We start from the raw sequence: 15,274 nt of genomic DNA, 5'->3' as shown, positions 1-15,274 counted from the left end.
GGCCCTTGTGTTTGCCAGGCAAGCGCTTATTCCACTGAGCCATCTCCCCAGCACCAAAGCAACTGAATTCTGATGACACCTCAGAAGAGAGGTGAGGGAACTGGTATGTCTGTGAGCATTCATCTCTCCCACAGTGCCCTGGATGGGTCATTTTCATTCCTCCACAGGTGTGAGAAAGGCAATAGCCTTGCAGAGGCAGCATCAGCTGGAGCCCCTGGGGTGGCCAGGCTGGGCCCTGAGCCCTGACTTCTCCCCAGAGACTGCCCTTGGGAGTGACAGTGCTGGGGTCAGGGTCTTGCAAGGATCTCAGCCTCTGGCATTCCTGATTTGGGGCAGAGGTGGAACATAGGCAGTGGATGGCAGAGGTCTGTGCCCAGACCCCATCCATACTGATTAGAGAAGGATCTACAGGAACACCAAGGATGCTACCATTTTCAAGTTCCCCCAGTAATTCCAATGCATAGCTCAGATAGAGACTAAATTCCAGGTTTCTGGGCCTTCCCTGGAATTAGGGTTTGGGTCCCCAATGTCCCTGAAGGCTCATGTGTTAAAAGCTTGGTTGCCAGGCCTGGAGCACCATTAGGGGTGGAACCTTTAGGAGGCAGGACCCGGTGGGAGGATCTTAGGTCACCTGGGACATGCCCTTATGGAGGACACTGGGACCCTGGCCCTTCCTCTTTGCTTCCAGGCCACCGTAAATGAGCAGCCGTCCTCCAGTCAGCTCTCGCTGCCACGGTGTTCCACCTTGCCCCAGGCCCAAGGCGAGGGGGCCAGCTGACCCTGGACTGAAACTTTAACAATCACGAGCCAAGCAATTATTCCTCCCCTAAGTTGTTTATCTCAGGTATTTTGTCACAGCAACGAAAGCTGACTGGCCTACCTGGATACGTGTTACCTGCCAGTGGGGCTGCATCCCCAGGAACAACGGGTTGACAGAAAGCATAGGCACCAGAAGAGCTCATCCTCCAAGGAGAAAACAAGAGCTGACCAGCGTCACACAGAACCGAGCTTCATATACACAGAGTGTCCTCCCAGAGACGCAGGCGGCCCCTGGACACGCGCACAGAGGCGGGCTGTTTTGAGTAAGAGCCCGTCTGTTGTGAAATTCTGACACGCCCAATAAGAAAAGGCATGTGAATCCACAGTCGTGCTCAAGGATTTTTAAATATACCTCTCTCAGAAACTGTAGGCAAATTGATAAAATCTGAGCAGAGATGCAAAAGATTTGAGTAACCTGATGGATAAATACAGAATTTTCAACCCAGGATCGAGCCACCGGTGTCCAGTGCCAGTCAAGGAACCATTAAAGAAGTCTCGAGAAATTCCAGGCTCAGCAGCACTCCGCAGATCGTCTCTGACTGCCTAGTGATGCAGCTGGACGATAGGACAGATTGACAGCATTTTAGAGCTGCGCCTGGTGGCAAGACACAATACCTACAATGAAATAAGAAGACTTCATAAGGGAAGTTAGTAGCATCTTAGAGGAAAAGGATAATGAAATCTCCGCAGGTCAAAATTCATGAAAAACAGTTGACGTCATGGATGTAATGACTTTATTTACCCCCAAATCAAAATGACTGCAACCCAACTAAGTTGACCTTTGTTTTTTGCTTTGGTTTATGTATTTAGTACAGGATCTCATTATGCAGCTCAGACTCATGGTGAGCCTCCTGTCTCAGCCTCCCTCCCCAGCGCTGGGATTATAGGTGTGTACCACCATGCTCAGTCTCTGTGGCCGGCTCAGTGCACTCAGGCAGGGCTTGCACAGCCTGTGGGGCTGGGGATCGAACCCTGGTCTCTGCACTTGCCAAAGCAGGCACTTAGTCCTCTGAGCTATCTCACCAGCCCAAAGTTGACATTTGAAAAAGGGAAGAAAAAAGCAACAAGTAAATGCAAAGAAACAGAAAATAAGTAAAGAAGAGCCCATGAAATATGTAGAACAAAGATGAATTATTAAAATGTCTCAATTTTGTCCTTTGAAAAAACTAAATTTCTGATGAGAGATAAGATGAAAATAAGAAGGATTTAAACAAGAAGCTCTGTCTACACTTTTCCAATTCTTTTTTTTTTTTTCATCCCTTTTCTCTTTCTTTCCTGCACTTGGTCTCTTGTTCCTCTTGCTATCTGAAAAAGATCCCCCACTACCTATTATCTTTATTTTGCTCTTTATAATTTGAGTTTTTTATACAAGAGAAACTATGCAACATTAAGCTTGGATAAGCTAATTTATTTCAGTGAATTTAAGCTTAATTTAAGCTTATTTGGGGCTGGGGAGATGGCTCAGTAGATATAGGCGCTTCCCTGGCAAGCACAAGGACCTGAGTTCAATTCCTGGTTCCATAAAAATAAATAAATAATAATTTAAGCTAATTTATTTCACTTACTAGTAGGTCTCAAGGTCCACCCATTTTTCCCAATGGCTCAAGTTTATCCTTCTTAATGGTAGACTTGTCCTGCACTGTGTATAAATGTCACATGTTTCTATCCACTCATCTAGTGATGGGCATATAGGCTGCACCCATGGTTTAGCTATTAGGATTGGGGCTGTGGGAGGGGGACCATAGTGGAGAAAGGAACAGAGAGGGAGAGAGGGCCGGGGGCAGAGAACAGAACCAAGATGCGTTACGTGCATGCACCAGCTCCCCAGGATCAATGCAGCTATTCTGCTGGGAAGTGTGCTGATAAAAATTTAAAAGCTGAAATGAGTTACATCATCACAATTAGCTAAAAGGAACGTCTTAGTTATCATATATTGTTATATTTCTGAAAAAAAGACAAAACATCAAAATCTGTATAAGCATAAATAGCTATTAAACAATTAAATCAAAGATCTCTCCCCTTTCCTTCAATACCCCAGACCCAAATCACCAATTATATGGCTGAGTTTACTCAGATTCCCAAGAAATAAGAATCTTTTTCTGAAACAACTCAGTCTGGAACACAGTGAGAGGAAGAAGGCCACCCCATTCGTCTGATTCTGAAGCAGATAAGGATAATACATGCACATGATAAGTTAAAAGGCTTTTTATGAAAGTAAAAATCCCCAATAAAACATTATCTATCTGCACTCAGCAGTATATTAAAAATCATTTGTGAAGACTGGGTAGGAATCATCTCAAGAATGTTCAATGCTGAAGGGCCTGCAAGATAGCTCAGCAGGCTAAGCACCTGCTTTGGCAAGCTCAGGGACCAGGATTTGATCTCTGGCCCCGCATGCTGGGCAAGCCCTGCCCCTGGCACACACTGAGCCAGCAAATGAGTCCCAGTGTGGTGGCACACACCTGTAATGCCAGAACTGGGGAGACTAAAGCAGGAGAATCACTACGAGCCCAAGCTGCATAGTGAGACCCTGTACCAAATACATTTTTAAAAAATAAAAAAAAAAATTTAAAAAAAGACTGTTCAACACTAAAAATGGCCATTTGTGTGTCTTCGCATTACTGACGGCCATGATCATCCCACCCTATGCAGAAAGTGATTCTGGCAAACACTTTATCAAATGCATTTTCTTCAGGCAGGGCCAGGCCACCACCACGAGTACTATTTCCTCAGGGTGCACTGGAGGTCTAAGCCAATGCCATAAGACAAGACAAAGAAATAAACATAGGGCTGGGGGCTGTAGCTCAGTAGTAGCACACTTGGCTGCCATGCAAGAGGTCCTGGCTTCCTGCCCCAGCACTGCCGTAAGAAATGAAGCTCATGGACTGAAAAGGAGGAAACAAAGCATTGTTCTTGGCAGGTTATATGGTCAGCTACATATGAAGCCAAACAGAACCAACAAATGGTGAGAAAAATGAGAGTTAAGCAAGGTTGCTAGAAATACAGAAACAACTCCCCCAAATGAATAACATACCTCTATAGCAGTCGTGGTGAACCTACGGCTCACATGCCACAGCGGGCTGTTCGATGCTCTAAAAGGTTCTCCATCACTGCTCTACATAACCAACAACCAAGGAAATAAAATAGAAAAATAAGAGAACCAGAAGATACCTTGGAATTAACAAACAAGGGCAAGGCTTCTCTGAAAAATTTTAAACATCCAAAAGACAAAGAACATCTAACTAAATAGGTGTTCTGTGTCTATCTTATCACTCTAAAATCCCTTTCCACAAGAACAATATAAGCTCCAGAAGAGCAAGAGCCTTTGTCTAGGAATCTAGGCATATGCCCTATAGACAGGGCAGGGCTTGGCACAGAACAGGCTCCTGCTAAATTGGTCAAGCAATGGCCGTGACTCATCCACATGACTGACACTGACAAAGGATCTGCAAACTGTGGCACAGGGTCTCAGGATAAATCCTGAGGCGATTTGACTGACCTTGTCAGATACAAAAGTTACGTTTCTTATTATGCAGGTCTTCCTTTATCTTGTTCTTAACCATCCAGCAGAAAATTATAAAAAGTAAAGCCATATCAATATGCTGAGCTGTAAAAGGTCAAGTCAACAACTTCTCACACGGGCTGGTGAGATGGCTCAGTGGTCTAAAGCACCTACTTAGAACAAGCTAAGCTAAGCAAAACACAGGGACCGCGGTTCAATCCCCCAACACCACATGCCAGACAGCCCCGCCCCCTGGTGGGCTGAGCTGGCCACACACACATAAATAAATAAAAAAAAAAATTTAAAAAAAAAAAAAAACAACTTCTCACACTGTCAGCCTTACAGAAAACTCACTACTATTATGAACTACTGGACTATATTGGAATATTTTGCTGAATTCATGCACCTACAATATTTAAATGACAATGGAATACCCTTCTCTGACAAAATTAAAAAAAAAGGGGGGGGATACAAGTGAACGACCATTTCGTATGTGTATATTCAAAATAGGATAGATATACAGCTGCATTCTCTTAATGAATAGAGTGATTTGTTCTTATAGTGTTCGTGGACAGGATATCATGTCTTCACCTTGTACAATGAATAACCACTAAGACAACAATATGCAATGTATTAATTATTGAAACTCTGCTAGTAATCGGTTTTGAAACTATCTCATTGCTATTTGTTTCTCAATAAAATTATTTTAAAAAATAGACTCCTGCTAAATATGAATTCAATGAATTTGTGCAAAGATGCCTGTATTCTCTTACTAATATAAGCAACAAAACCCAAGCAAGAAGGAATAAGCCATATATAGATATAGATATAGATATAGATATAGATATAGATATATGGATTCATAGTGATTCTCCTGTTTTCAACTTCCCAAGCACTGGGATTACAGGCATGCACCACCACACCCAGTCTCAATCTTTGTCTCAATGTGCCCCAGGGAAGGGGCCGGCACTACATGCCGGGGATCAAACCCCCATCCCTGCGTCTACCTAAACAGAGCTTTAATCCACTGAGCTATCTGGCCAGCCCAGAATAAGCATTTTTAAATCACAAATTCTTTTTTAAAACAAAAAACATATGCAACAGTTCTGGCAGAATTTAACCAAGTTAGTCTAAAATGATAAAATGTTTATGGGAGAATAAAAGTCCATGTTAAACATTTTTTTAAAAAAAGAAAGAGAAGAGGGATTCATTCTTCCAGATATAGACCCTGCAAATCTAATGAAAACAGCGTGACACCACACTACTGTAAGACTTCAGTAACAAGAAGTTGGGTGTGAGAATCAAGGGAAATACTGAATTTTCTATAAATCTAAAGCTGCTCTAAAATTTGGGGGAAATAACTTCTTAAAGCAGTGTGGTACCTATTCTAAAGTAGACTCATGATGGTAAGTGGCCCAGAGAAATTCTCTCACTTCGTGGACAGGTGGACGTACTGTGGCTGAACACACATCCAGGGAAGGAACTGCTGGGTTAGAGAGCAGGCTCAGCATCAGAATTAGAAAATATATCTAAGTGGTCTTCACACGTGCTTGGAGCCATCTCTAACCTGGCTGTACACTCACCCCCACAGGGCATAGACAAGTCCAGCGGTCCCAGAGCCTTCCCAAAAAATCAGGCATTTTAGGATGTTTGGAAATTAGCAATTTGAGTAGATGTGATGTATCCCATTGTAGCTGAAATTTGTCTTTCCCCACTGACCAAATGAGGTTGGGCATGTGTTCATACATTTATTGGGCATTTGTGTATCTTTTGTGAAGATCTGGCCCATTTTTGCCCATTTTTTCATGGGACTGTCCCTCTGCATGGTACTTGGCTCCTTATGCATCTGCAAAGCAAGTCCTTCATCTGATACAGGCGCACACAGCTTTCCCCACTCTGGGGCTTGCCTCAGTCTTATTTTTTATTTTTTTAATTAATTTTATTGAGAAACAAATAGCAATGAGACAGTTTCAAAACCGATTAGTAAAAAAAAAAAAAAAAAAAAAAAAAACAATTAGTAGGACAGCTTCAATAATGAATACATTGCATATTGTCATCTTCATAGTGGTTATTCACAGTACAAGATGCAGACATAATATCCTGTCCAAACACTATTAGTACAAATCTTTCTTCTCACTAAGAGAAAGTAGCTGTATATCTATCTTGACTGTTTTATATATATGGATACAAAATGGTCCTTCATTTGTATCCCCCCTTTTTGTTGTTTAGTTTTGTCAGAGATGGGTATTCCCTTGCCATTTAAATATTGTAGGTGTTGCCTCAGTCTTGGTGTCTTGTGGGGAACAGAAATGAGGACTGAGTTTGGCTCAGTTACCATTTTTTCCTTTATGGCTGGTGCTTCCTGTTTAAGAATCTTTGCCTATCCTCCTACATCCTTTGAAAATGGCTCTTATTTTTACTAATCCTTTTCCCAGCCAGGTGGGAAAGCCTCCGGGAGGAAGGAAGGTACGCACTGAGCTCTGAGGGTTGGCCCTGCAGTTAGGATGTTCCCGATGAAGGGTGAACAGATGGCTGGTGCGGCATTTGCTCATTCGTGTCAGCCATGTTTATGGGGGACAGTGGGTCCCTAGGCAGCACCAAGCCTTGCAGCTAGGGGTGCCTCCATGTCCCAAATAAGGAAGCTGAGGCCCAGAGAGTACTCAGAAGCACACAGTCAGCTAAGGGTGGCTGAGCGACCCAACTCCAGAGCGAGGCCAGAATGCAGTCAGATTATGTTCATCAGAGAAGTGCTGTCCTGTCATTGGGTGTGGGGCATAAAGGAAAGGACAGTTCTTGATGTCAGACAGCCCCACTTCTGGGTCTACAGCTTCACCTCACTGCGACCTTGGGGTTCAGGGCTCACAGTAACCAGACACCCAGGGCTTTTAGGTGGAGAAACTGAGATCAGACCACTTAGGTAGTTGGCCTCTAAGCAGGGGCTTCTGGAAGAGTTGGGATGAAGTCCCGGAAGAAGGCTTTGGTGGTGGGGAAGCACCTGCTTGTCCAGCGTGGGCAGGAAGAAAGACAAATAATCTGAAGCCATGAAACCCTAGCCAGCCACTTCCTGTCCTCCAGTGTGGGAGCCCCACTTTGTGCAGACAGCGCTTCCAGCACGTTCCCTCCTAGATTTTGCCAGAGGATGGGAGTGCTTCGGACCTGAGCCACTACCCTACCCCTAACCCCCACTCCCACCCCCACCCCGCACCTTGGAGAGGCCCTGGGACCTCGCAGCATTGTGGGGGCACCCAAGGGTGGCTCCCTGCAGGGGCCGGGACAGCCTGTTGTAGAGTACAGGGAAAGCACCTTGCAGGGAATCTCATTTACCGGGTGGGGGCGAGCCACTGGCGAGCTCTCCCTTGCACTTCTCCCTAATGCCTGGAGGGATGCAGAGCAGAGTGCAAGGATACCCACCAGCCCCTCCCTGCTGCCGCTGCTGGGATCCCGCCCTTGGGCAGCTGGCTTGCACCTGGCCAGCCACACCCAGGTGCTGCACTGCGCCCAGCCTGGCGCCAGCCCTTGCAGTGCTCCACAGGTCGCCCCCATCCCCTCGCGCACCACCGTGACTCCCCGAGCCTCGCACAAAGAAAGAGGCGCTGGGGATCTCCTCTGACCGCCGGAAAATAAATCCATTGGCTTCGCACTGCCGACGTGTGTTTGGAAGGAGGCCAGCCACTGGCGAGCAGCCTGCATCGACCCCGGACAGCTCCAGGGGAGAACAAGTCACGCCCAGCCACCCTGGCCAACCTCAGAAAGGGGAGCATTGCAGAGGGGCTGGAGCCTGTGCCTAGGGCCCAAGACCCCCGTGGCCCATGCCCACTCCACATATTTCATTCTGAGCCTCAACCCCCAAATCTATAAACCAGAGAGGTTAATATTCCCTACTCTGAAAAGCTGACAGGGTTAAGGAGATGTATATATCACTATTGCCCAACTTTCAGGCCTTAGGCAAGCCCCTTGTGCCTTCCTCTGCCTTGGTTTCCCCAGGTGTAAAATGGGCTTAATGAAAGTCCATCCGGGTCACTGCAGACCACTGCCTGGAACCTGCTCACTGTCAGTGTGTAGAGGATAATGTGCCCTCAATTACAGCATGTCATGTAGGGACCCAGGTCCCCCAGTTTGGAAGTTGCTGTCCCAGCCCAGAGAGGTGTGCTCCCTGGACCCCTCTAACTTGAAGAGAGGACTCCCAGCCTGGCCTGCAGGTGTCTGAGTAGAGTGCTAGGGGCAGTGCCCTCCCCTTACTGGCCTTCAGGGCCCTCTCTCCTTGAGACCAGGGGGACCCACTCCAGTTTGACCCCACCCAGAAAATGAAAATAGCCCAGGCATCCAATCCTTCCTTTCCTTCTGGTGACTTACACGGCCCTGAAACTGCGCCAACATATCAAACGTGGTGAGCAGGTCGGTGCCAGAGTGCCGGCCTCCCACACAGCCAGCCTCCGGGACTGGGGCAGCGTGCAGGCTTCTTGCTTGGGCTCGGCCTTGTACTGCATGAGGTGACCCCGGGCCCAGCAGCCTGGCCCACAACACGCCTCCCAGCGGCTGACCTAAGGGGCGCCTGGAAACCCAGACTTCCTTCCCAGCCAGGGCTGCTGCTTACCCCCACTCCCCCCCAGAAAAATATTTGGAATGGTCTTTGACTGAAATGAGATTAATCCTCAGCTCCCTGACAGTGTCTTCGGGCATGTGTTTTTATAACCTCCCTTTCAAATGAGAACCATTTGTCGCTGGGATGCTGGGGAGGCCTTGCCCTAACGGCTGGGCCCGACATCACTGCCACCTGATTGAATGTCACGGGCAATGCCAGGGGGCAGGGCTGAGGGGAGGACTAAGTGGCACTGGGCTCTACTGGTCCCTGCCTTGAGCCTGACTTCAGCCAGTGGCAGAAGCTGGAGGACAAGGGTCCCTACCCCGACTCTCCTACACCACGTCTGGCCTGGGGTTGGCAACTTTGCCTGTCTGGGCCTCACTGTCCTCGTATGTGAGACTGGGAGGCCATGGCCTGTCTCCCTTGGTGATGTGCCTGGCCCAATCCCTTAAATGCAATAGACCCATGATATTTCACGGGGCTGTGGAAAGGCGTCAGTACCTGTGGAAGACGCAGGTCCTTCAGGCTGGGGCTCACAGAGGGTGGCAAATGTCCACCCTTAAAGGCTGTCCCTAAGCAAGAAGGAAACCTGCAAAGAATCGAATTATGAGGGCTTTCATACACAGGCGTCCACTTTATAGGTGTAACCGTGCAGTCTCTTTAATTAACTCTGAGCCTTTTGTCTAGGCTTCCTCTCTCTCCCAACCCCCCAAGTCCTGTTTGAAGTTTGCACCCCCACCCCCACACTACCATCTCTGTTTGCTGAAGTGGCGTTGGACCCTCGGGGCTCAGCTGGGAGGGATTTATTGGGGAATTTCAATCATGGGGTCTTGGCTCAAACTTGTTGCTTCCCCAGAAGTTTGGTGCTGATGGAATTGAGACCTGCAGGAGGTGCTTGGAGGGATACTCAGGGAGCCTCGAAGCCCACACCTGGGCTTGCTGGAGGAGTCGCAGCCTCTAGCTTGGAGGAGCAGAGCGCTGCCTAGAAGGATGCAGGTTCTGGGACCATATGAAGGTACTGGACTCACTAACCTCAGGAACTGCTTAGAGATAGGATTTCCGAGCTGGGGATGTTGCTTGTGGCGGAGTGCTTGCGTAACACACGCAAGGCCGGGGTCCATCCCCAACACCTGGAACTTTCTTTTCTAATTCACCTCGGCTCTCACCCCTCCCTCAGCTGAGACAGGTTGGGGCAGGTGTCTGATGGCTTTGGTGTCTGCCCTACAAGCTGGGGGAAGTGGGGAACAGCTCTGGGCTGCAGCCCCGCGGTGCAGCTTTTCTTCTTAGCTCTGTGGCTTGCCTCCCCCTGCGGGACGCTCGGAGATTCTCAGACTAAGGTGGAGCCCAGGCTCTGCGTTGGAGCCAGGCCAAGCGGGTCCCCGACAGAGGCCCCCTGTGCCCTTCATTTCTCTCCCCCTCTGGGTAGCGCTGACTGCTTCCATTTCTCCGTGAGGCCCCACAATGATGGATGGGCTGTGGCCCCAACTGCTGTGGCCCTGGGGAGAACAAACATCTTTTTGCAGTCTCTCGCGAAGCCTCCCACTTCTTGCTTAACAAGTGGTGAAAGCGGCACAAACAGAAATACCCGAGCTTCCCATGACTAACGAGATGACCACATCAGGCGGCAGCGCTGGGGGAGAAGAGCGAGTCGGCCCGAGGGTCCCCGGAGCGAGGTGTCCGATTCCCTCCCAGGACGCTCCGCCAACTGCGCTTTGAAGCCCGGCGAGGCCGCTGGGGCTCGCAAGGGTGGAGCGGGGCGCTGGGCCGGCCTCCCCGCCGCCGCCGCAGCCCGACGTGATGTGCGCAGATTGCCCGAGATAAAGGAGCCTCGCTTGGCCGCCTAATGCTGAATCGCTCTTTTCAAAAGCCCTTTCAGATGGTTTCACTTCTCTGCCCGCTTTGTTGAAAGATGTAAAAATTTCAAACCACCACAAAGTAAACATTTCAAAACCCTCTCTTTTCAAAATCGGTCACATTTTGAAAAATCCCTCGAATTCCACCCCACCACCGCCACGCTTTCTTTTGCAGAATTTTGGAGTGTTTTTCATTAATTTCAAAACAGCCCAGGTAAAGTTGGTGATTTCGGGCTGTGTTTTACGGGCGGGAAGTAGCTTTGTTATTTAGTAGATATATTAGATAAGTCGATGTCTTGTCAAAATCAAGCAGGTTTTCTTTGTTAGGGTGAAATGGTAATGAACTCATCTGCTTCTAATATTTATAAAGAGAGGAGAGGCCATTAATTCTACTGCTTGTGAATAAAACCATCTGTGATTTCTTTCCATTTGATGGGTTTTGGTTTTAATATACATTTTTCACAAATAAGCAAAGAGATTTTTTGGTGAAAATGTCACATTCAGGATCTCATAAAGAAAGAATGCAAAGAGAGGAAAACTAAATGTTTTGTTAGCTAAGTAATTTCTCACCTTGCAGAGTGGGGGACATCTGAGCCAACTTTAGCACATTAGGTGACGGAATCGCCTGCCCGACGCTAATGCAATCCATGACATGTTACAAGGCTAACCGCGTCCGTTTTGAAGTTTGTTTTCCTTCGGGAATTACACAGTTCGTTTAACCTAATCTGTCCTGACACTTGAATTATAATATTATGAGCTTCTTCAGGGAAGTAAAACAGTAGTTGCCTGCTTAAAAGCAAAGCAGAAGTTAATAAAGTGGGCAAAATGTCAAGGAAAAAGCGCTAATCGAATCATGGTGTCATTCTCTAGAGAAAATATAGTCAAGTTGTATTTTTTTTCCAGTGGAAATCTTGAACGCCTAATGACATATTTGTGTCCAGGAAGAAATTTGAACTCTGAAGCGGCACTTGATTAAACCCCAAACTGTGAGACATGGTCCACTGGGACCACTCGGGGACTTTGACTTCTGGGTGTCAGAGCTTAATTAAAATATTCATCCAGCTGCTCTTCTCTTGCCAAGGGGGCCCAGAGGAATTAAACCAATAAGCTTAATTCTATTAGTTCACCTGCCTGTGTACACAGAGATGTGGAAGACCATTTACTGTTCCAGGGGGGAAAAGCATCCGACCCACCCTGTAAATTCAGCGTGGGCCGTCACCTCAGCGGCAGCGGCAGCAGTCCCTTAAACAGATATAACACTCAGCAATCTCAGCTTCAGACTCTGAGCACATACAGGGAGTTTTTAATGTCTCTTCCAAGAAAACTGAAGGACCAAGCAAGTTAGTATAAAGATTTACATGTGTGTGTGTGTGTGTGTGTGTGATGATTTATGTGTCATTCATAACAACATGCAATGTTTACTGACATCTGTGCCAGAGGCTGAGCCTTTCTCATTCATATCTCAAGGAAACCTTCACAGCCACTCCAGCAAGTGAATAGTACCGTCGCCTCTGCAGCAGAGAGCAGAAAACTGAGGTTCTGTGGGATAAAGCACGGCAAGGCCCAGAATGCAGCACCCGCTGAGCTCTTCACCCTCGTTGGGAGGGCTCTGCTGGCATTTTGATCTTTGTTCTCTGTGTTAACTTGGTGAGAGCCGCCATGCACACAAGGTACAGAGGCTGTGAAACAAAACAGCAGCTTTGCTGACAAACCTTTCCCACTCCCCAGGCAGTCACCTTGGACAATTTCTCTTGTATCTTTCCAGAGAGCTGAGACTTAGACCAGCAAATGTGTGCGTGTTTCCTTGTTGAAATCATAGGTGGAACATAACACATGCATCACTCAGCCACTTGGTGTTTTTCATTTAATAATACAGCTCGGAAGTCTTCTCCCTCTTATTCCCGAGTACCACTCCATTCAGTAGAGGCCACAGATGAAATATGGACAGTCACATGCTGCTCAACCATTGAAGAGGGAAAATCATAACTTAACATAAGTTTACCTGACACCAGCACTTTTACCGGTGATGGACACTAAGACAATTGCCATCTTTCACCTGCGATGAATAGCCTTTGCCACCACAGACAGGTATCTGCGAGACAAGTTCCTAGAAATGCCACTACTACTGTGACCTTGTAAGTCCCTTTCCTTGGCCCCAGGTCTGTAAAACGAAGTGGCTGCATCCAAGTATATTTCTAAAGTCTCCTGGCAGGTTCTATTGTTCTGCAAAATGGTAATTCCTCATATTTGTAATTCCTTATCATTGCCAGCGCTCATCCAACACAACTGAGAAGATAATACAGCTGCAGCTTGGGGTTCCCGAACTCACTGTGGAAACAAATGTTTTCCTCCCAATGCTAACTAACTCCCTGCTGGCCATATTTGTCAACCAGGGAATAAGACATTTCCCTGTGATCGATACAAATGGAATAGAAATCTATCCTGGGCGGTGGCAGCAAGCCTTGGCTTTAATAAGGGGACCTCCAGAGAATATTGCATTCCTATGACAATGGCCAGCAGACTTGGTGTTTTAGTGTCAGAAGCTGTTTCATGCAAAGATCTGCGACTGGGGTCTAGCTGTCTGGTGCCACAGAGGACTTGGGCTGAACCAACTCTTGCAGAACCTGCCTGCTACCCTGGCCCACTGCCACCTGTTCACGGAGTCAGCCACATTTGCCACCTGGGCTGGCCAGCCAGCCAGGGGTGTCTGGAGCCACAGATTCAGTTGTCACAGCCATAGACCCGAACCAACGGGCAACTCTCGGATAACCGGAGTTCACTGGAACAGCACCAGGGCCCCATGCAGAGGCGGCAGTGCGTGCGAGCGGTTGTCTTATTTTCCATTAATCTGGTAACAGGACAACCCAGAGACACCACGAGTCAACTACTTTTTGTAAAGACTCAAGAAGCTCCAGATACAAACTATACAAACAAACTAGAATATTCTGAAAAAAAAAATATATATATATATATATATTTTTTTTTTTCCCCAAACAGCCAAAATTATTCTGGGTTCCATCTCTAGATTGTCCTGCCACTTAGAAAATTATCTGCTGATACAGACCATGCTGGAAAAGGCAGCAGAAGCTGGGAAACAGCTGGCATGTTAGGGAGATGGGATCAGTGGTGATTTATATCCAGGGACTTGATATTTTAGGTTATTGTTGTTGTTATATGTGTGCAATAAATCATATCTTAAAGTATCTGGCTAATAGAGTTTTGTTTTTTTATAAAAAAATTTTTAATTCTCTTACAAGTGGATGGGTTGCTTCTTAAAGTTGAATCTTCAGGTTTTATTAAGAGATGTGACAATAAGAGTGTGTCAATAAAGTTTTCCGCTGGGAAATTTCATCCCCAGATCTTATCACCTGAAAAAGGTCTTGTCCTTTAAGAAATTAGCAGAAGACACTTAGATATTACTGTTTAAAATACTTTGCTTGAATATATGTGAATGTAGTTAGTCTTTGACTTTTAAACACTGAATTTACTTTAGGAATTTTAAATAACATGATAGGCTTTCTCTCCAAGTTTCTAAAGGCGATTCTGACTCTCAAAATTGCATCGACCAAAGCCTTAAAAAATCAGACACCAACGTCCCCCAAGGAGGGGCTTGGGGAACGATTACAACATTCCTTTGTGCGACACAATAGCCCCCGGCTCGTGGGCACCCTCAGACTCTCTCAGCTGAAAGTAACTGACTAGGCTGCAGCTTAAGACTAATCTTGTCCCCGGGTCCCTGGCAAGAGGTCAGGAGGCCACTCTTTCACACTGTGATCTCCAGCAAGATCTGACGGGCTCCGAGAATATAACAAGTTGTAAAAGGGCAGGGGAAAGGGGAGGGAGAACGGGAAAGAAAGAAAAGAATAAAGGCAAAATTAAATTTTCACAATTAAGTGTATTCCTTTTTTTCATTTAGTTAATTTCCAGCCGCTCACGTTTATTGCACATTAATTATGCATACAGCTTTTGTGCGACTTAAAAAGTGAGGAATGTGATCCTTATCCTTTTATGGAGGATCGGTGCCCTGCTCGAGGCCGAGGCCGAAGCCGGGGCCAGGGCTGCTGGAGGAGCTTTGGGTCGGAAGGAGCAGGATCCCAGTGCCCCTCTGGACACAGCCCCTGCCGGAACCCTCAGCATCCTCACTCGACTCCATCTGGATCCCGCCACTTCCTACAGCAGAGGGGGTGATGGGGAGCCCGGCCCTGGAGGGCTGACTGGATGTGTGTCTGGGGAAGGTCCCCAACTCACCCTCACCAGCCTCCTCTGCTTCTCTTGGCCCGGTATCTGTGTTCAAAAGCAGGAATGTGGTGCAGTCTTAGGGGAAGGACACATGTCCTCCCTCCGAGCTCCTCTAGCCAACGTGCCAAAGACAGCTATAGAGGTAGCAGCAGAGTGGAAGCCACTGCCCCTGCTCCCACCCAACTCTCACCTCCAGCAGGGCTGGCCGGTGACCCTCTGGGGTATGCTCTGTGACCCCAGGCGAGGACCCATCTTTCTGTTCCCTGCTCCAAAGGCCCA

Source organism: Octodon degus, unplaced genomic scaffold (genome assembly GCF_000260255.1).
Source record: "Octodon degus isolate 3935 unplaced genomic scaffold, OctDeg1.0 scaffold00138, whole genome shotgun sequence".
Taxonomy (NCBI): Eukaryota; Metazoa; Chordata; class Mammalia; order Rodentia; family Octodontidae; genus Octodon; species Octodon degus.
This window is presented reverse-complemented; position numbering follows the sequence as displayed.